The 22,244-nt window shown below is 46.0% G+C and overlaps 1 protein-coding gene and 1 long non-coding RNA gene across 7 annotated transcripts in view; one reads left to right on the top strand and one right to left on the bottom strand.

The window, feature by feature from the left end:
* CACNA1C (calcium voltage-gated channel subunit alpha1 C) overlaps positions 1–22,244 on the top strand; it is a 245,397-nt gene that overhangs the window by 104,852 nt on the left and 118,301 nt on the right. The gene's annotated exons all lie outside the window — the stretch shown is intronic.
* The window catches only part of LOC140125953 (uncharacterized), a 78,872-nt gene continuing 60,652 nt past the window's right edge, over positions 4,025–22,244 (bottom strand). The window contains exon 3 of the long non-coding RNA XR_011854744.1: positions 4,025–4,288. This is a non-coding gene — a long non-coding RNA (uncharacterized lncRNA). The remainder of the gene's footprint in view (positions 4,289–22,244) is intronic.

Genomic DNA, 22,244 nt, shown 5'->3' with positions numbered 1-22,244 from the left:
ATCAGTACAGGATAAGTAATGTCATGTATGTACACAGTGACTGCACCAGCAGCAGAATAGTGAGTGCAGCTCTGGGTATAATACAGGATGTAACTCAGGATCAGTACAGGATAAGTAATGTCATGTATGTACACAGTGACTGCACCAGCAGCAGAATAGTGAGTGCAGCTCTGGGGTATAATACAGGATGTAACTCAGGATCAGTACAGGATAAGTAATGTCATGTATGTACACAGTGACTGCACCAGCAGCAGAATAGTGAGTGCAGCTCTGGAGTATAATACAGGATGTAACTCAGGATCAGTACAGGATAAGTAATGTCATGTATGTACACAGTGACTGCACCAGCAGCAGAATAGTGAGTGCAGCTCTGGGTTATAATACAGGATAATAGTGAGTGCAGAATTATACACGATGCAACTAGGGTCAGTATAGGATCATGTTATAGGTGCACTAAAAAAGTGCAGCACAATTCCTGCCTCTGGCGCCCCCTGCAGTGTACACAGGTAACTGCACTGGGTTTGATGAATGAGGGGCCGCTATGTGCAGTGGAGGAGTCACATATGACATTATCTGGGTGTCTGCGCCCCTCCTCTTATCTCTTCGCTGCTGTATGGTAAATGATGGCACCTGACAGGAGAGGCCGACCTCCTCCATGGCCGGAGATAAGAGGAACAGCGCACCATAGAGACACGACTGTCATATAGCGCAGCAGAGAGAGGGGAAGCATTAGTATCAGCGCCATATCATACACACTGGGCCTCATCTAGTGTCCTGCTCCAGTATTCTGTGAAAACTATATATACAATAACGGTTATTTCTGCCGTTTAACCCCGTAATGGACAATAGCGCACAAAAGTCGAATATGCCACAATTATTTGCCATTTTTCAAAATATAAAAAAATTCATTAAAAAGTGATCAAAAAGTCGTACGGTCCTTAAAATGGTAACATTGGTAGTACTGAAAACGGCATCAAAAATCGCTAAAGATGAAACCACCCACAGCTCCGGAGCCTGAAGTACGAAAAAGTTATTAGTGCCAGAAGATGGGAAAATGAAGAATTAGTAATTTTTGTAAATATATGAAAAAATTATAAGAACCTTTTATGAATTTGTTATCTCTGTGATCGTACCGACCAAAGGAATGAAGAGGACCTGTCATTTGGGGAGGACAGTGACAGCCGTAACATCCAAGCCCAGATACATTTTTTTTTAACCAATTTCACTGCATTAAAGGGCCTTGTCATCAAGGGGTTAATAAATATGGGTTATTGTCTCCTACATGCATCTGTAGTATATTAGGGCAGTATTATAGTAGTTATAGTCTTGTACATAGGGGGCAGTATTATAGTAGTTATATTCTTGTACATAGGGGGCAGTATTATAGTAGTTATATTCTTGTACATAGGGGGCAGTATTATAGTAGTTATATTCTTGTACATAGGGGGCAGTATTATAGTAGTTATATTCTTGTACATAGGGGGCAGTATTATAGTGATATTATTAGCAAACACAAAAAATTTATAAAAAGGTGGGAAATCCAGCATCCATACAGAGAAGATCCAAATAGAATCCGTGAAAGACACAAAAAACAAAAATCTGCAGCAGTAACGCGTTTTGGGCTATAGCAATAGTCGGAAACGCGTTAGTGCTGCATATTTTTCTTTTTTGTGCCTTTCACTGTTTGTATTTGGATCTTCTCTGTATGGATGCCGGATTTCCCACCTTTTTATAATTTTTTTGTGTTTGCTACTCATATATACTACTCTGGATTTCCGGACCAACGCTTTGGGATATTCCGTGCACCCGGCCAAAACCGACATCATGACGATTGCAGTCTAGTAGGGGTGAGCCGTTACCATTTTATCATTATAGTGATATTGTTGGTGATAGAGGGCGGTATTATAGTGATATTGTTGGTGATAGAGGGCGGTATTATAGTGATATTGTTGGTGATAGAGGGCGGTATTATAGTGATATTGTTGGTGATAGAGGGCGGTATTATAGTGATATTGTTGGTGATGGATGGCGGTATTATAGTGATATTGTTGGTGATGGATGGCGGTATTATAGTGATATTGTTGGTGATGGAGGGCGGTATTATAGTGATATTGTTGGTGATAGAGGGCGGTATTATAGTGATATTGTTGGTGATGGATGGCGGTATTATAGTGATATTGTTGGTGATAGAGGGCGGTATTATAGTGATATTGTTGGTGATGGATGACGGTATTATAGTGATATTGTTGGTGATGAAGGACGGTATTATAGTGATATTGTTGGTGATAGAGGGCGGTATTATAGTGATATTGTTGGTGATGGATGTTGGTATTATAGTGATATTGTTGGTGATGGATGGCGGTATTTTAGCCATATTGTTGGTGATAGAGGGCGGTATTATAGTGATATTGTTGGTGATAGAGGGCGGTATTATAGTGATATTGTTGGTGATAGAGGGCGGTATTATAGTGATATTGTTGGTGATGGAGGGCGGTATTATAGTGATATTGTTGGTGATGGATGGTGGTATTATAGTGATATTGTTGGTGATGGATGGCGGTATTATAGTGATATTGTTGGTGATAGATGGCGGTATTATAGTGATATTGTTGGTGATAGAGGGCGGTATTATAGTGATATTGTTGGTGATAGAGGGCGGTATTATAGTGATATTGTTGGTGATAGAGGGCGGTATTATAGTGATATTGTTGGTGATAGAGGGCGGTATTATAGTGATATTGTTGGTGATAGAGGGCGGTATTATAGTGATATTGTTGGTGATAGAGGGCGGTATTATAGTGATATTGTTGGTGATAGAGGGCGGTATTATAGTGATATTGTTGGTGATGGATTGCGGTATTATAGTGATATTGTTGGTGATATAGGGCGGTATTATAGTGATATTGTTGGTGATATAGGGCGGTATTATAGTGATATTGTTGGTGATATAGGGCGGTATTATAGTGATATTGTTGGTGATGGAGGGCGGTATTATAGTGATATTGTTGGTGATGGATGGCGGTATTATAGTGATATTGTTGGTGATGGATGGCGGTATTATAGTGATATTGTTGGTGATAGAGGGCGGTATTATAGTGATATTGTTGGTGATAGATGGCGGTATTACAGTGATATTGTTGGTGATGGAGGGCGGTATTATAGTGATATTGTTGGTGATGGAGGACGGTATTATAGTGATATTGTTGGTGATGGATGGCGGTATTATAGTGATATTGTTGGTGATAGAGGGCGGTATTATAGTGATATTGTTGGTGATGGATGGTGGTATTATAGTGATATTGTTGGTGATAGATGGCGGTATTATAGTGATATTGTTGGTGATGGATTGCGGTATTATAGTGATATTGTTGGTGATGGATTGCGGTATTATAGTCATATTGTTGGTGATAGATGGTGGTATTATAGTGATATTGTTGGTGATAGATGGTGGTATTATAGTGATATTGTTGGTGATGGATGGCGGTATTATAGTGATATTGTTGGTGATGGAGGGCGGTATTATAGTCATATTGTTGGTGATGGATGGCGGTATTATAGTGATATTGTTGGTGATGGATGGCGGTATTATAGTGATATTGTTGGTGATGGATTGCGGTATTATAGTGATATTGTTGGTGATAGATGGTGGTATTATAGTGATATTGTTGGTGATAGATGGTGGTATTATAGTGATATTGTTGGTGATGGATGGCGGTATTATAGTGATATTGTTGGTGATGGAGGGCGGTATTATAGTCATATTGTTGGTGATGGATGGCGGTATTATAGTGATATTGTTGGTATTATTCTGCTGTTCTGGAGTTGTGGTGGGCAGATGATGGGAGTTTCCTCTCCTCGGTTACGGTAACATTACCCTCGGCTGCTGCTGGAGACTTGGGGGTGATGCTGCGTCTCAGGGGACGTCAGATTTCCAGGATTTTGTGTTCGAGTAAACAACAATAACATAATAAATTCTGGTGTATATGGACAGATGAGGCGCGGTGCAGGGAGCCACCTCCTCCTCCCGGACCCGTGTGCCCTGTGATCAGGAGGAGACGCTGCACTTACCGCAGATGCGCCATTATTGGGGTATCCTCCGGCTTCCTATCAGTGGGGTCCTGCTGCTCCCGGATCATTGTGTCTGGAGCTTCTTATCCTTTCTGTTTCCATATATTTTACCTTTCCGTCTCTCGGTGTCCTGGGGGCGGGGCTTTGGCTATTGGTGCACCCGTCTGTCTCATTGTATGATGTCCATCATTACAAGGCTCCGCCCTTTCACACGATGCACCTATAGAAATCAGAACATGGGAGGGTGAAGCCCCGCCCCCAGTGCACTAACAACTTAAAAATGCAATTCTATGCTAAATTTTGGGAAGTTTTTTTTTTGTATATTTTATTTTTGTATAAGTTTTGGGAAACAGTAAAGTTCTGTCGGGAGAGCTGATGACGTGCCCGAGGTAATGGGGTAAGGTGATGGCGGCCATATTGGCAGTGCCCGGGGTGGGCGGAGGAGATAAGAAGCAGAACAGCTTTATTTTTAGGCCTGCAGATTCTCACTCCGGCTACCTGGCAACAGCCTATTGTCATGGCAACGCCTGTGATAATGAGCCGGCTCCCGGTCCGCGCGCTGCGTCGGGGGCATCTCCGCTCGGATTCTTATCTCCGTTACCTATTACTTTTTTCCCTTTTAATCACCCGTGATGCAGAGACACGTAACGCGCCGGCGACCCCTCCCCCTCTGACTACTATTAACCCTTACATAACCACACGACCGATTGTCTGTGATTCGATGAAGAAATAAATGGCGCGGCGGCGGCGTCATGGCTGCGATGTTGTGTCTGTGACATAACCGGCGTGTGGAAAATGACAGGAACGCTGAAGTGTAGTAAGAGGCATAAAGCCGAGCCGCGGGGACGCCGCCATAATGTGTAATTATCTACTTGTAGGGAATAAGCCGCGCAGTCAGGACCACAACGCAACAATAACGAAGATTAATTCCAATTTCACAGAGCGACGGGCGACGCTACAATATTTTTTTTGGCAATCAATTATTTTGTGATTTGCAAAGTTTATGGTCCCACAGAAGAGGCGAAGCCGAGGCCCAACTACAACCAACACATCGCAACGCAACACCGCAACATCACAACACCGCATAGCCGAGACATCTACCGGAACCAGAACCTTTATACTGGACCTGTATATATACAGCGCACAGCACTACTTCTCCTGTATATATATACAGTGCACAGTACTACTTCTCCTGTATATATACAGTGCACAGTACTACTTCTCCTGTATATATATAGTGCACAGTACTACTTCTCCTGTATATATATATATACTGTGCACAGTACTACTTCTCCTGTATATATACAGTGCACAGTACTACTTCTCCTGTATATATGGGCAGTGCACAGTACTACTTCTCCTGTATATATATACAGTGCACAGTACTACTTCTCCTGTGTATATATACAGTGCACAGTACTACTTCTCCTGTGTATATGGGCAGTGCACAGTACTACTTCTCCTGTATATATATACAGTGCACAGTACTACTTCTCCTGTATACGTGCACAGTACTACTTCTCCTGTATATATATACAGTGCACAGTACTACTTCTCCTGTATATATATATACAGTGCACAGTACTACTTCTCCTGTATACGTGCACAGTACTACTTCTCCTGTATATATACAGTGCACAGTACTACTTCTCCTGTATATATGGGCAGTGCACAGTACTACTTCTCCTGTATATATAAACAGTGCACAGTACTACTTCTCCTGTATACGTGCACAGTACTACTTCTCCTGTATATATATACAGTGCACAGTACTACTTCTCCTGTATATATATATACAGTGCACAGTACTACTTCTCCTGTATACGTGCACAGTACTACTTCTCCTGTATATATACAGTGCACAGTACTACTTCTCCTGTATATATGGGCAGTGCACAGTACTACTTCTCCTGTATATATAAACAGTGCACAGTACTACTTCTCCTGTATACGTGCACAGTACTACTTCTCCTGTATATATATACAGTGCACAGTACTACTTCTCCTGTATATATATATACAGTGCACAGTACTACTTCTCCTGTATACGTGCACAGTACTACTTCTCTTGCCGTGTCGTTCCCTGGTAAGATGTTTATATTGTTCTCTCTGAAAGCAGTAATGGGGTTTGTGGTGACACTGATTGTGTTTCCTCAGAACTTTGTGGTTATTTTGTTTCCTGTGTAATTGATCTCCATTCTCTTCTCTGTGTAATTAAGAATATTCAGTGATTATGTCAGGCTCTTATATCTCACATAATGCTTTGTTACGGCAACCAATCAGAGGGTTGATTACATGTCAGGCATTCATGACATTACTTATCCTGTATTATACTCCAGAGCTGCACTCACTATTCTGCTGCTGGTGCAGTCACTGTGTACATACATGACATTACTTATCCTGTACTGATCCTGAGTTACATCCTGTATTATACCCCAGAGCTGCACTCACTATTCTGCTGCTGGTGCAGTCACTGTGTACATACATGACATTACTTATCCTGTACTGATCCTGAGTTACATCCTGTATTATACCCCAGAGCTGCACTCACTATTCTGCTGCTGGTGCAGTCACTGTGTACATACATGACATTACTTATCCTGTACTGATCCTGAGTTACATCCTGTATTATACTCCAGAGCTGCACTCACTATTCTGCTGCTGGTGCAGTCACTGTGCACATACATGACATTACTTATCCTGTACTGATCCTGAGTTACATCCTGTATTATACCCCAGAGCTGCACTCACTATTCTGCTGCTGGTGCAGTCACTGTGTACATACATGACATTACTTATCCTGTACTGATCCTGAGTTGCATCCTGTATTATACTCCAGAGCTGCACTCACTATTCTGCTGCTGGTGCAGTCACTGTGTACATACATGACATTACTTATCCTGTACTGATCCTGAGTTACATCCTGTATTATACTCCAGAGCTGCACTCACTATTCTGCTGCTGGTGCAGTCACTGTGCACATACATGACATTACTTATCCTGTACTGATCCTGAGTTACATCCTGTATTATACCCCAGAGCTGCACTCACTATTCTGCTGCTGGTGCAGTCACTGTGTACATACATGACATTACTTATCCTGTACTGATCCTGAGTTACATCCTGTATTATACCCCAGAGCTGCACTCACTATTCTGCTGCTGGTGCAGTCACTGTGTGCATACATGACATTACTTATCCTGTACTGATCCTGAGTTACATCCTGTATTATACCCCAGAGCTGCACTCACTATTCTGCTGCTGGTGCAGTCACTGTGTGCATACATGACATTACTTATCCTGTACTGATCCTGAGTTACATCCTGTATTATACTCCAGAGCTGCACTCACTATTCTGCTGCTGGTGCAGTCACTGTGTGCATACATGACATTACTTATCCTGTACTGATCCTGAGTTACATCCTGTATTATACTCCAGAGCTGCACTCACTATTCTGCTGCTGGTGCAGTCACTGTGTGCATACATGACATTACTTATCCTGTACTGATCCTGAGTTACATCCTGTATTATACCCCAGAGCTGCACTCACTATTCTGCTGCTGGTGCAGTCACTGTGTGCATACATGACATTACTTATCCTGTACTGATCCTGAGTTACATCCTGTATTATACTCCAGAGCTGCACTCACTATTCTGCTGCTGGTGCAGTCACTGTGTACATACATGACATTACTTATCCTGTACTGATCCTGAGTTACATCCTGTATTATACTCCAGAGCTGCACTCACTATTCTGCTGCTGGTGCAGTCACTGTGTACATACATGACATTACTTATCCTGTACTGATCCTGAGTTACATCCTGTATTATACTCCAGAGCTGCACTCACTATTCTGCTGCTGGTGCAGTCACTGTGTACATACATGACATTACTTATCCTGTACTGATCCTGAGTTACATCCTGTATTATACCCCAGAGCTGCACTCACTATTCTGCTGCTGGTGCAGTCACTGTGTACATACATGACATTACTTATCCTGTACTGATCCTGAGTTACATCCTGTATTATACCCCAGAGCTGCACTCACTATTCTGCTGCTGGTGCAGTCACTGTGTGCATACATGACATTACTTATCCTGTACTGATCCTGAGTTACATCCTGTATTATACTCCAGAGCTGCACTCACTATTCTGCTGCTGGTGCAGTCACTGTGTACATACATGACATTACTTATCCTGTACTGATCCTGAGTTACATCCTGTATTATACTCCAGAGCTGCACTCACTATTCTGCTGCTGGTGCAGTCACTGTGTACATACATGACATTACTTATCCTGTACTGATCCTGAGTTACATCCTGTATTATACCCCAGAGCTGCACTCACTATTCTGCTGCTGGTGCAGTCACTGTGTGCATACATGACATTACTTATCCTGTACTGATCCTGAGTTACATCCTGTATTATACTCCAGAGCTGCACTCACTATTCTGCTGCTGGTGCAGTCACTGTGTACATACATGACATTACTTATCCTGTACTGATCCTGAGTTACATCCTGTATTATACTCCAGAGCTGCACTCACTATTCTGCTGCTGGTGCAGTCACTGTGTACATACATGACATTACTTATCCTGTACTGATCCTGAGTTACATCCTGTATTATACCCCAGAGCTGCACTCACTATTCTGCTGCTGGTGCAGTCACTGTGTACATACATGACATTACTTATCCTGTACTGATCCTGAGTTACATCGTGTATTACACCCCAGAGCTGCACTCACTATTCTGCTGCTGGTGCAGTCACTGTGTACATACATGACATTACTTATCCTGTACTGATCCTGAGTTACATCCTATAATATACACCAGAGCTGCACTCACTATTCTGCTGCTGGTGCAGTCACTGTGTACATACATGACATTACTTATCCTGTACTGATCCTGAGTTACATCCTGTATTATACCCCAGAGCTGCACTCACTATTCTGCTGCTGGTGCAGTCACTGTGTACATACATGACATTACTTATCCTGTACTGATCCTGAGTTACATCCTGTATTATACCCCAGAGCTGCACTCACTATTCTGCTGCTGGTGCAGTCACTGTACATACATGACATTACTTATCCTGTACTGATCCTGAGTTACATCCTGTATTATACCCCAGAGCTGCACTCACTATTCTGCTAGTGATACACTCTGGATATAATAAGATATAATAAGTTACAATACACTGGTAAATAGGGGTTAGAGCCAGAGGAGCTACTAACTAGCACACTCCCAAAATAAGCCAACAATTTACAAAAAGATCATGAAATATGTTTCTTCTCTTCTCTGTAAAAGATCCTCACATTGTGGTTCCTATGAACAATCTCACAAGTCCCTGGTAGGTTGAATATTGAAGAATTCCTCAGTAATTCCTCTCTTTTCTCTCCGCACTGGGTTCTACTGAAGACCGTGTGTCACTTTCATGCCCGAGGCCAAACGGAGATCCCGTGCTGGAAATTTGGGAACAGATCGTGCGGATCACCGAGGCAAAGAGGAAAATGTCTTTAATTTTCATGCACTCGCAAAGATAGAATTAAAATTGTGCGCATCACAGAATTTTCTCTTAAAAACGCCAAACACCTCACCCGACCCTAGGTTTCATCCTCTCCGGCTTCTTCCCGGGGCCTGGGGTTTGACGTAATGTCCGGTGTTTAAAGCCAAAAATCCGGTGCATTGATTACATATAACTTTCTTAAAATGGTGCTGACACTTCTCATGTTCTCCACATTTTGCTACAGATCACAGAGTACAATGACATAGTTCTGCTCATGTAACCACCAATATACAGCGCAAAAGATCTTTCCATAAATGTGTCAGTGGTTGTCAGCCTCCTCGTTATGACTGGTGCAGTTCTATCTATAACCAAACATTACAGCCAAATACCTGCCACGTCCCAACGTTACCTACTCCCTATGTACATGCAATCCTCGTGTCCGGCCCAGACAACCAATCATACTACTATCACCTCATCATGTCCGTATCCTCAGAACCTCTTTCATTGTTTGTTATTTGGAGTTTTGCGCTAGAGACTCTCTCTGTAATTGCCCATAATACATTATCATTATTATAATGAGCCACAGTAGCGATATATACCCGAACAGTCTATAGCCGGTAAAGCAAAGGTTAAATATAGCAAGTGCCGCAATGTCAATGACGCAGGAGCTATTATCAAGCCCATCACGAGGTAATGCAATATATCTTCCTGGAGGGATTCAACGAGGAAACTTTTTGGATCAAAGTCTTTGTTCAGACCCTATGGATGTAGTGTTCCCACCTGCTATATCCAGAAGCCTTCCCTAATATTAAGATTTTATTTAGGTCCTCACCCCTCCAATTGGGTTTAACTGTTTCCAGTCCAAAAAAACACCACAACCTTTTAGGATTTTGTTGATGTACATCCCTAAAGTGGGCGGATAGGCCCTTCAACCCCTTCTTACATTGGCGTAACTAGAAGCCCCCCGACTATAATGGATGGTTTATAGTAATCTTCTTCCCCTATTCTTATTTTTAGTTTCCTACCCGTTCTTCCCATCATATTTTAAGCCACATGGGCAAATCATCATATATAAGACTGGACCGGTGCTACAAGTTATGTGGTTTTTATGTTATATAAATGAGATTTTTAGTTTCCTCCCAATTCCTTTACTACCCCCTTATCTACCCAATCCCTATAATAAAAGCCCTGTACGCTGGAGTCTTTGTCCCCCCTTTCCCTCACTAGATGTTACTGGCCAGTCACCGCTGTTTTTAGTATGGGGTCGTTGGTTATGAGGCGCCAGTGTTTTTTAATCATTCTTTTTATCCCTAATGCCTTCTTGCTAAAATTTGTATCTAAAATCGGGTCCATTCTGTTTCTTTCTATTCTCCCCCTTCACGCTCTGGGTACTCGCAGTAACTTCCTTGAGGGCTCAGAGATTCTCCGTATAGTTTCTTTCTTATCATCTGTCCATTACGACTTTATAAAGTCTTCCTGTTCACTACAGTTTTTCTGAATTCTACTAAGTTGTCCCTTGGGTTTGTTTTCAATCTGTGGGGACGGTGGTGACAATTACTAAATTCACATCTGTAGGTATAAAGAAATGTTGGCTGTAATGTTTAGGTATAGATAGAAGTGCACCAGTCATAGCGAGGAGGCTGACAACCACTGACACATTTATGGAAAGATCTTTTGCGCTGTATATTGGTGGTTACATGAGCAGAACTATGTCATTGTACTCTGTGATCTGTAGCAAAATGTGGAGAACATGAGAAGTGTCAGCACCATTTTAAGAAAGTTATATGTAATCAATGCACCGGATTTTTGGCCTTAAACACCGGACATTAGGTCGAACCCCAGGCCCCGGGAAGAAGCCGGAGAGGGTGAAACCTAGGGTCGGGCGAGGTGTTTGGCGTTTTTAAGAGAAAATTCTGTGATGCGCACAATTTTAATTCTATCTTTGCGAGTGCATGAAAATTAGAGACATTTTCCTCTTTGCCTCGGTGATCCGCACGATCTGTTCCCAAATTTCCAGCGCGGGATCTCCGTTTGGCCTCGGGCATGAAAGTGACACACGGTCTTCAGTAGAATCCAGTGCGGAGAGAAATGAGAGGAATTACAGAGGAATTCTTCAATATTCAACCTACCAGGGACTTGTGAGATTGTTCATAGGAACCACAATGTGAGGATCTTTTACAGAGAAGAGAAGAAACATATTTCATGATCTAATACACAGGATCGGTCTCTGTGATGCCTCCTGTCACTTGCAGGTGAGGCCTGTGTGTATGTGACAGCTCTGTGCCCCCTGCAGCTGTGGAGGATTATTAATGATCCCACCTATATATAACAATGTGTCCAGTAAACCACTGGATACTATAATGTAATCAGTCGTCCAGCTCTGTCTTGCTTGCACATTGTTAGTAGTAGACGTGTCATCATGTATGTGTGACTGGCGCTGTGTAGTATTTGCGTTCCTGTGTGTCAGGGGTTGTATGATCACTGATTCCATGCAAAGAGAATTAGGATGGACACATCTCTTTAAATATCGCCCCCTATTGGTCAGAGCGGAGCAGAACCTTGTTATTCTAGTCCAATAGTAAGATTTGTATCAATGAGAATCAGCGCCACTAGACCCACTATTCTTTACTTGTATCCCCAACTCTTACTGCCCTAAAATCACTGTAGACCGCTCTTACTTCCCTGTAGTCACTGTAGACCCCTCTTACTGCCCTAAAGTCACTGTAGACCCCTCTTACCTCCCTGTAGTTACTATAGACCCCTCTTACCTCCCTGTAGTCGCTGTAGACCCCTCTTACTTCCCTGTAGTCGCTGTAGACCCCTCTTACTTCCCTGTAGTCGCTGTAGACCCCTCTTACCTCCCTGTAGTCGCTGTAGACCCCTCTTACCTCCCTGTAGTCGCTGTAGACCCCTCTTACTTCCCTGTAGTCGCTGTAGACCCCTCTTACCTCCCTGTAGTTGCTGTAGACCCCTCTTACTTCCCTGTAGTCGCTGTAGACCCCTCTTACCTCCCTGTAGTTACTATAGACCCCTCTTACTTCCCTGTAGACCCCTCTTACTTCCCTGTAGTCGCTGTAGACCCCTCTTACTTCCCTGTAGTTGCTGTAGACCCCTCTTACTTCCCTGTAGTCGCTGTAGACCCCTCTTACCTCCCTGTAGTTGCTGTAGACCCCTCTTACCTCCCTGTAGTTACTATAGACCCCTCTTACTTCCCTGTAGTTACTATAGACCCCTCTTACTTCCCTGTAGTTACTATAGACCCCTCTTACCTCCCTGTAGTTGCTGTAGACCCCTCTTACTTCCCTGTAGTTACTATAGACCCCTCTTACTTCCCTGTAGTTACTATAGACCCCTCTTACCTCCCTGTAGTCGCTGTAGACCCCTCTTACTTCCCTGTAGTCGCTGTAGACCCCTCTTACTTCCCTGTAGTCGCTGTAGACCCCTCTTACTTCACTGTAGTCACTGTAGACCCCTCTTACCTCCCTGTAGTCACTGTAGACCCCTCTTACTTCCCTGTAGTCACTGTAGACCCCTCTTACTTCCCTGTAGTTACTATAGACCCCTCTTACTTCCCTGTAGTCGCTGTAGACCCCTCTTACCTCCCTGTAGTTACTATAGACCCCTCTTACCTCCCTGTAGTCGCTGTAGACCCCTCTTACTTCCCTGTAGTCGCTGTAGACCCCTCTTACTTCCCTGTAGTCGCTGTAGACCCCTCTTACTTCCCTGTAGTCGCTGTAGACCCCTCTTATTTCCCTGTAGTCGCTGTAGACCCCTCTTACTTCCCTGTAGTCGCTGTAGACCCCTCTTATTTCCCTGTAGTCGCTGTAGACCCCTCTTACCTCCCTGTAGTTACTATAGACCCCTCTTACTTCCCTGTAGTCGCTGTAGACCCCTCTTACCTCCCTGTAGTTACTATAGACCCCTCTTACTTCCCTGTAGTCGCTGTAGACCCCTCTTACCTCCCTGTAGTCGCTGTAGACCCCTCTTACTTCCCTGTAGTCGCTGTAGACCCCTCTTATTTCCCTGTAGTCGCTGTAGACCCCTCTTACTTCCCTGTAGTTACTATAGACCCCTCTTCCTTCCCTGTAGTCGCTGTAGATCCCTCTTACCTCCCTGTAGTCGCTGTAGGCCCCTCTTACTTCCCTGTAGTCGCTGTAGACCCCTCTTACTTCCCTGTAGTAACTGTAGACCCCTCTTACTTCCCTGTAGTCGCTGTAGACCCCTCTTACTTCCCTGTAGTCGCTGTAGACCCCTCTTACCTCCCTGTAGTCGCTGTAGGCCCCTCTTACTTCCCTGTAGTCGCTGTAGACCCCTCTTACTTCCCTGTAGTAACTGTAGACCCCTCTTACTTCCCTGTAGTCGCTGTAGACCCCTCTTACTTCCCTGTAGTCGCTGTAGACCCCTCTTACTTCCCTGTAGTTACTATAGACCCCTCTTACTTCCCTGTAGTCGCTGTAGACCCCTCTTACTTCCCTGTAGTCACTGTAGACCCCTCTTACCTCCCTGTAGTCACTGTAGACCCCTCTTACTTCCCTGTAGTTAGTGTAGACCCCTCTTACTTCCCTGTAGTTACTATAGACCCCTCTTACCTCCCTGTAGTCGCTGTAGACCCCTCTTACTTCCCTGTAGTCGCTGTAGACCCCTCTTACTTCCCTGTAGTCACTGTAGACCCCACTTACTTCCCTGTAGTCGCTGTAGACCCCTCTTACTTCCCTGTAGTCGCTGTAGACCCCTCTTACTTCCCTGTAGTCGCTGTAGACCCCTCTTACTTCCCTGTAGTCGCTGTAGACCCCTCTTACATCCCTGTAGTTACTATAGACCCCTCTTCCCTGTAGTCGCTGTAGACCCCTCTTACTTCCCTGTAGTTACTATAGACCCCTCTTACTTCCCTGTAGTTGCTGTAGACCCCTCTTACTTCCCTGTAGTTACTATAGACCCCTCTTACTTCCCTGTAGTCGCTGTAGACTCCTCTTACCTCCCTGTAGTTACTATAGACCCCTCTTACTTCCCTGTAGTCGCTGTAGACCCCTCTTACTTCCCTGTAGTCGCTGTAGACCCCTCTTACTTCCCTGTAGTCGCTGTAGACCCCTCTTACCTCCCTGTAGTCGCTGTAGACCCCTCTTACCTCCCTGTAGTTACTATAGACCCCTCTTACTTCCCTGTAGTTAGTGTAGACCCCTCTTACCTCCCTGTAGTTGCTGTAGACTCCTCTTACCTCCCTGTAGTCGCTGTAGACCCCTCTTACCTCCCTGTAGTCGCTGTAGACCCCTCTTACTTCCCTGTAGTCGCTGTAGACCCCTCTTACTTCCCTGTAGTCGCTGTAGACCCCTCTTACATCCCTGTAGTTACTATAGACCCCTCTTCCCTGTAGTCGCTGTAGACCCCTCTTACTTCCCTGTAGTTACTATAGACCCCTCTTACTTCCCTGTAGTTGCTGTAGACTCCTCTTACCTCCCTGTAGTTACTATAGACCCCTCTTACTTCCCTGTAGTCGCTGTAGACCCCTCTTACTTCCCTGTAGTCGCTGTAGACCCCTCTTACTTCCCTGTAGTCGCTGTAGACCCCTCTTACCTCCCTGTAGTCGCTGTAGACCCCTCTTACCTCCCTGTAGTTACTATAGACCCCTCTTACTTCCCTGTAGTTAGTGTAGACCCCTCTTACCTCCCTGTAGTTGCTGTAGACTCCTCTTACCTCCCTGTAGTCGCTGTAGACCCCTCTTACCTCCCTGTAGTCGCTGTAGACCCCTCTTACTTCCCTGTAGTCGCTGTAGACCCCTCTTACTTCCCTGTAGTCGCTGTAGACCCCTCTTACTTCCCTGTAGTCGCTGTAGACCCCTCTTACCTCCCTGTAGTCGCTGTAGACTCCTCTTACCTCCCTGTAGTTACTATAGACCGCTCTTACTCTGACGGCTGTAACTGCTCTCGGCCTGTACTCTAGTCACATCCAGAGCTGCAGTCTCAATTTTCTTACTGTTTACTCACAGACTATAGTCAGTTTGCTTAAATTGGCTTGCATCCTCTGCAGGCTCTCAGTCTTTTGGGAAAAGCCAAACTGTGCCCTTCCCAGTCCAACAAATGACCCATAAATATAAGAATGTACACAGTGTGGACCCGAGAGCCCCGATATCTGATATCCAGATACTGCAGGACTATAGTGTATGGGAGAGATTCCTAGTGGTGGCACTGAGCATATTCTGATTGGACCAGAAGACTAGAACTTTAGCGCATTCCAGACCCATGAGTATTACAGCCCCTACTGGCCACACCTGGGACTGCAGATATCACAGAGGGAACAGCGTGTGCTGCTGGCTGCTACCCTGAGAACATGACATATGGAGAGACCGCTGTGCACTTCTGAGACCTCGTCACTATGTGTTCTGCACCACAATTTATGTCCCTGGAAGCGAGGGACAAGTTCACAAACTGCAGGACCTACAATACTTCCGCTTATATCCCGGAGGTCTGCAGCCTCCTCCTACAACGGCTACCACCGATCCCCTAGCAAATATCTACCGCCCTGTAATTACTCCTGTGATCACTAACACATGGAGACCAGGAGAGGGGGCAGTACAGTCCTGGCCATAAGTCCTGAGAATGACACAAATCTTCTATTGTCACATGATGTGTCCTCTGGTCTGTCAGATGTTTATCACATACAGAGATACAAGTGCAATCATATTATGGGGAGCAGAAGCTTTTATTGTCAGGTGGGAGGAGTTACTGCAGCCAGTCAGTATCTGCAGGACCTCTCCTTCTTCTTCAGGACCTCTGCACTTCCCCCTGGCAGCTCTCACTCACCTCCTGCACCAGATCCTGACTGATCGCCGTCCATTCCTGCACTATCACTGCTGCATTCTGTCACAATGTGTTGGTTTTGTTTGTCCCCCGTCTCCTGATGATTGACCACAAGTTCTCAATGGGATAAGATCCGGGGAGTCTCCGGGCCATGGACCCAGAATCTCTGTGTTCTGTTTCCGGGCCATGGACCCAGAATCTCTGTGTTCTGTTCCCTGCACCATTTAGTTCTCCCCTCTATGGCCGGTGCTCCATCATGCTGGAGGAGGCATTGCTCATCACCATCTGCTCCTGGAGACATTCTGCTCCATTCTTTATTCATGGAGGTGTTTTTAGGCAATTCCCTTGGCTGAGAAGGCTCCCCCCCCCCCCCCTGGCATCGCCCCCAGTCCTCAGCCGTCCACTCCCTGCACCTCCTGCAGAATATCCGTCTGTCCCTGATGGTTTCTGCAGAGAAGCGGCTTCTGTGCTGCCCTCCTGGACACCAGGCCTTGCTCCAGGAGTCTCCGCAGTCTATTAGATGATATTGCTGCAGCATGAGGTGCTGATCAGACATAAGTGAGGACGAGGCTGGATCTGGGTTACTGGGACGCGGGGTCCCCCAGCATAACCTGTCTGCCCCAGATCTCACATCACTCCTCTACCTCCCGTACATAGTGATGTATCCTGCAGATTATTACACCACTGTCCTCTCTGCAGATTATCGCTTTCTACCCCCTGTGACACATTCACTTTTATACTTCTAGCAACTAAAAAGTTCAGCAACTTCTCCAGGCAGTCACAGAACACGGAACATGTCTGTTGCTAGGAAACCTATAGAATTTGTGATACAGTCTGCTGAGCTGTGTATCTAATCCTATCCTGTGTGATACTGTCTGCTGAGCTGTGTATCTAATCCTATCCTGTGTGATACTGTCTGCTGAGCTGTGTATCTAATCCTATACTGTGTGATACTGTCTGCTGAGCTGTGTATCTAATCCTATCCTGTGTGATACTGTCTGCTGAGCTGTGTATCTAATCCTCTCCTGTGTGATACTGTCTGCTGAGCTGTGTATCTAATCCTATCCTGTGTGATACTGTCTGCAGAGCTGTGTATCTAATCCTCTCCTGTGTGATACTGTCTGCAGAGCTGTGTATCTAATCCTCTCCTGTGTGATACTGTCTGCAGAGCTGTGTATCTAATCCTCTCCTGTGTGATACTGTCTGCTGAGCTGTGTATCTAATCCTCTCCTGTGTGATACTGCCTGCTGAGCTGTGTATCTAATCCTCTCCTGTGTGATACTCTCTGCTGAGCTGTGTATCTAATCTTATCCTGTGTGATACAGTCTGCTGAGCTGTGTATCTAATCCTATCCTGTGTGATAGTCTGCTGGGCTGTGTATCTAATCCTCTCCTGTGTGATACTCCCTGCTGAGCTGTGTATCTAATCCCACCCTGTGTGATACTGACTGCTGAGCTGTGTATCTAATCATCTCCTGTGTGATACTGCTGAGCTGTGTATCTAATCCTATCCTGTGTGATACGGTCTACTGAGCTGTGTATCTAATCCTATCCTGTGCGATACTGTCTGCTGAGCTGTGTATCTAATCCTATCCTGTGTGATATGGTCTACTGAGCTGTGTATCTAATCCTATCCTGTGTGATACTGCCTGCTGAGCTGTGTATCTAATCCTATCCTGTGTTACTGACTGCTGAGTTGTGTATCTAATCCTCTCCTGTGTGATACTGTCTGCTGAGCTGTGTATCTAATCTTATCCTGTGTGATACTGTCTGCTGAGCTGTGTATCTAATCCATTCATATTACCTATCAATACTTGTAGCCGAGCATCTAAGCCTTTGATGTGTGATACATACTTGTAGGTTGACACAGCTCTCCTTACCTCATCCTATGGTGCTGAGCTCTGTATCTAAGCCTTTGATGTGTGATACATACTTGTAGGGTGACCTCTGCCTGTAGATGCGTCGGTCCTCTGCCTGTAGATGCGTCTGTCCTCTGCCTGTAGATGCGTCTGTCCTCTGCCTGTAGCTGCGTCGGTCCTCTGCCTGTAGCTGCGTCGGTCCTCTGCCTGTAGCTGCGTCGGTCCTCTGTCTGTAGATGCGTCGGTCCTCTGCCTGTAGCTGCGTCCGTCCTCTGCCTGTAGCTGCGTCCGTCCTCTGCCTGTAGATGGGTCCGTCCTCTGCCTGTAGATGCGTCGGTCCTCTGCCTGTAGATGCGTCGGTCCTCTGCCTGTAGATGCGTCGGTCCTCTGCCTGTAGATGCGTCGGTCCTCTGCCTGTAGCTGCGTCGGTCCTCTGCCTGTAGCTGCGTCGGTCCTCTGCCTGTAGCTGCGTCGGTCCTCTGCCTGTAGCTGCGTCGGTCCTCTGCCTGTAGATGGGTCCGTCCTCTGCCTGTAGATGCGTCGGTCCTCTGCCTGTAGATGCGTCGGTCCTCTGCCTGTAGATGCGTCGGTCCTCTGTCTGTAGCTGCGTCGGTCCTCTGTCTGTAGCTGCGTCGGTCCTCTGTCTGTAGATGCGTCGGTCCTCTGGCTGTAGATGCGTCGGTCCTCTGGCTGTAGCTGCGTCTGTCCTCTGGCTGTAGCTGCGTCCTTCCTCTGGCTGTAGCTGCGTCGGTCCTCTGGCTGTAGCTGCGTCCGTCCTCTGCCTGTAGCTGCGTCCGTCCTCTGCCTGTAGCTGTGTCCGTCCTCTGCCTGTAGCTGCGTCCGTCCTCTGCCTGTAGCTGCGTCCGTCCTCTGCCTGTAGATGGGTCCGTCCTCTGCCTGTAGCTGCGTCGGTCCTCTGCCTGTAGATGCGTCGGTCCTCTGCCTGTAGATGCGTCGGTCCTCTGCCTGTAGATGCGTCGGTCCTCTGCCTGTAGATGCGTCGGTCCTCTGCCTGTAGATGCGTCGGTCCTCTGCCTGTAGCTGCGTCGGTCCTCTGCCTGTAGCTGCGTCCGTCCTCTGCCTGTAGCTGCGTCCGTCCTCTGCTTGTAGATGCGTCCGTCCTCTGCCTGTAGCTGCGTCCGTCCTCTGCCTGTAGCTGCGTCCGTCCTCTGCTTGTAGATGCGTCCGTCCTCTGCCTGTAGCTGCGTCCGTCCTCTGCTTGTAGATGCGTCCGTCCTCTGCCTGTAGCTGCGTCGGTCCTCTGCCTGTAGCTGCGTCGGTCCTCTGCCTGTAGCTGCGTCGGTCCTCTGCCTGTAGCTGCGTCGGTCCTCTGCCTGTAGCTGCGTCGGTCCTCTGCCTGTAGATGCGTCGGTCCTCTGCCTGTAGCTGCGTCGGTCCTCTGCCTGTAGCTGCGTCGGTCCTCTGCCTGTAGCTGCGTCGGTCCTCTGCCTGTAGCTGCGTCGGTCCTCTGCCTGTAGATGCGTCGGTCCTCTGGCTGTAGCTGCGTCGGTCCTCTGGCTGTAGCTGCGTCGGTCCTCTGGCTGTAGCTGCGTCGGTCCTCTGGCTGTAGCTGCGTCCGTCCTCTGGCTGTAGCTGCGTCGGTCCTCTGCCTGTAGCTGCGTCCGTCCTCTGGCTGTAGCTGCGTCCGTCCTCTGGCTGTAGCTGCGTCCGTCCTCTGGCTGTAGCTGCGTCCGTCCTCTGCCTGTAGCTGCGTCGGTCCTCTGCCTGTAGCTGCGTCGGTCCTCTGCCTGTAGCTGCGTCCGTCCTCTGCTTGTAGCTGCGTCCGTCCTCTGCCTGTAGCTGCGTCCGTCCTCTGCCTGTAGCTGCGTCGGTCCTCTGCCTGTAGCTGCGTCGGTCCTCTGCCTGTAGCTGCGTCGGTCCTCTGCCTGTAGATGCGTCCGTCCTCCGGGTTGCGGAGCTGCGGGACCACCCGCTGCGTTGCTTCCTCCCACATGTTATTAGGGGAGGTCAGGCCCTGCACTGAGGACGACCCCTGGTATATAAGCTGCAGCTTGTGGAGGGACAGGTGTAGACCTTTCTGATTCTGGGAAAGCTGGATGACTAATAACTAGAAGGGCAGTACAATATAGAAATGATGGGGTAGTAGTTTCCCCCTTAACGTCCTCTATCGGGACCCCTGGATCGTTCATTTTTAGTGAACATATGTCAGTGTGAGGTACGGCCGCCTGTCCTGGCACACTGAAACGCTGTGCTGATGGATGCGGGCGCTGGTTACTGGATAAGGGTCACATGCAGTCACTCGCTCATGTCCGGATCCCAGGGATCGGGGCCAAGTCACAGAAAAGAATAAGTGACAGAGAGACGACATCCACATCTAATACTTATATCCTCCAATCACACAGAAAGCTCCAAATTCTCTGTTTCTGCATTCATTGACAGCAAGCTGAGGTCTTAGCTCTGAGCATCACGACGACAAAAGACTGGATTTGCCCCCTGCTCCTTCCTCCACCTGGGGGGTCTCGTCCTGACATTGCTCTCCTTCTGCCTCCGCTGCCCTTCACTTCCGCTCCCTCATTATACATTCTGCCGGCTCCGCGCAGTACAAGAAGTCATCCTGCTAATGGAAATCAATGGCCTCTGCCTCCCGGGAGAGGAGCCCCGAACAGCCACAACTTGTGATGTCATCACCAAAGTCTCATAATTAATATACTGATAAGAGATGCAAGACGTACAGGGATCAATAGCAACAAGTCACATGTCCCATCACTAATCACCAGAGCTCGTTATTCTAATTTGAAGAATGTCCTAGATTACAGGAGCGCTCCACCCCGAGAATCCCCCACTACCCCCTCCACTTATCCTTCAGTCACTTATATAGGATAATATGTTACTACACGTAGTCCCATCTCACAGGTAGTGTAACCTCAATAATACTGCCCTCTATGTACAAGAATATAACTACTATAATACTGCTCCCTATGTACAGGAATATAACTACTATAATACTGCCCCCTATGTACAGGAATATAACTACTATAATACTGCCCCCTATGTACAGGAATATAACTACTATAATACTGCCCCCTATGTACAGGAATATAACTACTATAATACTGCTCCCTATGTACAGGGATATAACTACTATAATACTGCCCTCTATGTACAGGAATATAACTACTATAATACTGCCCCCTATGTACAAGAATATAACTACTATAATACTGCCCTCTATGTACAGGAATATAACTACTATAATACTGCCCTCTATGTACAAGAATATAACTACTATAATACTGCTCCCTATGTACAGGAATATAACTACTATAATACTGCCCCCTATGTACAGGAATATAACTACTATAATACTGCCCCTATGTACAGGATTATAACTACTATAATACTGCCCCCTATGTACAGGAATATAACTACTATAATACTGCCCCCTATGTACAAGAATATAACTACTATAATACTGCCCCCTATGTACAGGAATATAACTACTATAATACTGCCCCCTATGTACAAGAATATAACTACTATAATACTGCCCCCTGTGTACAGGAATATAACCACTATAATACTGCCCCCTATGTACAGGGATATAACTACTATAATACTGCCCCCTATGTACAGGAATATAACTACTATAATACTGCCCTCTATGTACAAGAATATAACTACTATAATACTGCTCCCTATGTACAGGAATATAACTACTATAATACTGCCCCCTATGTACAAGAATATAACTACTATAATACTGCCCACTATGTACAACAATATAACTACTATAATACTGCCCACTATGTACAACAATATAACTACTATAATACTGCCTCCTATGTACAAGAATATAACTACTATAACACTGCCCCCTATGTACAGGAATATAACTACTATAATACTACCCCCTATGTACAGGAATATAACTACTATAATACTGCACCCTATGTACAAGAATATAACTACTATAATACTGCCCCCTATGTACAGGAATATAACTACTATAATACTGCCCCCTATGTACAGGGATATAACTACTATAATACTG

The sequence above is a fragment of the Engystomops pustulosus genome, chromosome 4 (genome assembly GCF_040894005.1).
Source record: "Engystomops pustulosus chromosome 4, aEngPut4.maternal, whole genome shotgun sequence".
NCBI classification, from domain to species: Eukaryota; Metazoa; Chordata; class Amphibia; order Anura; family Leptodactylidae; genus Engystomops; species Engystomops pustulosus.
The sequence above is the reverse complement of the archived record's forward strand: the minus strand, read 5'-3'. Positions and strand labels throughout refer to the sequence as shown.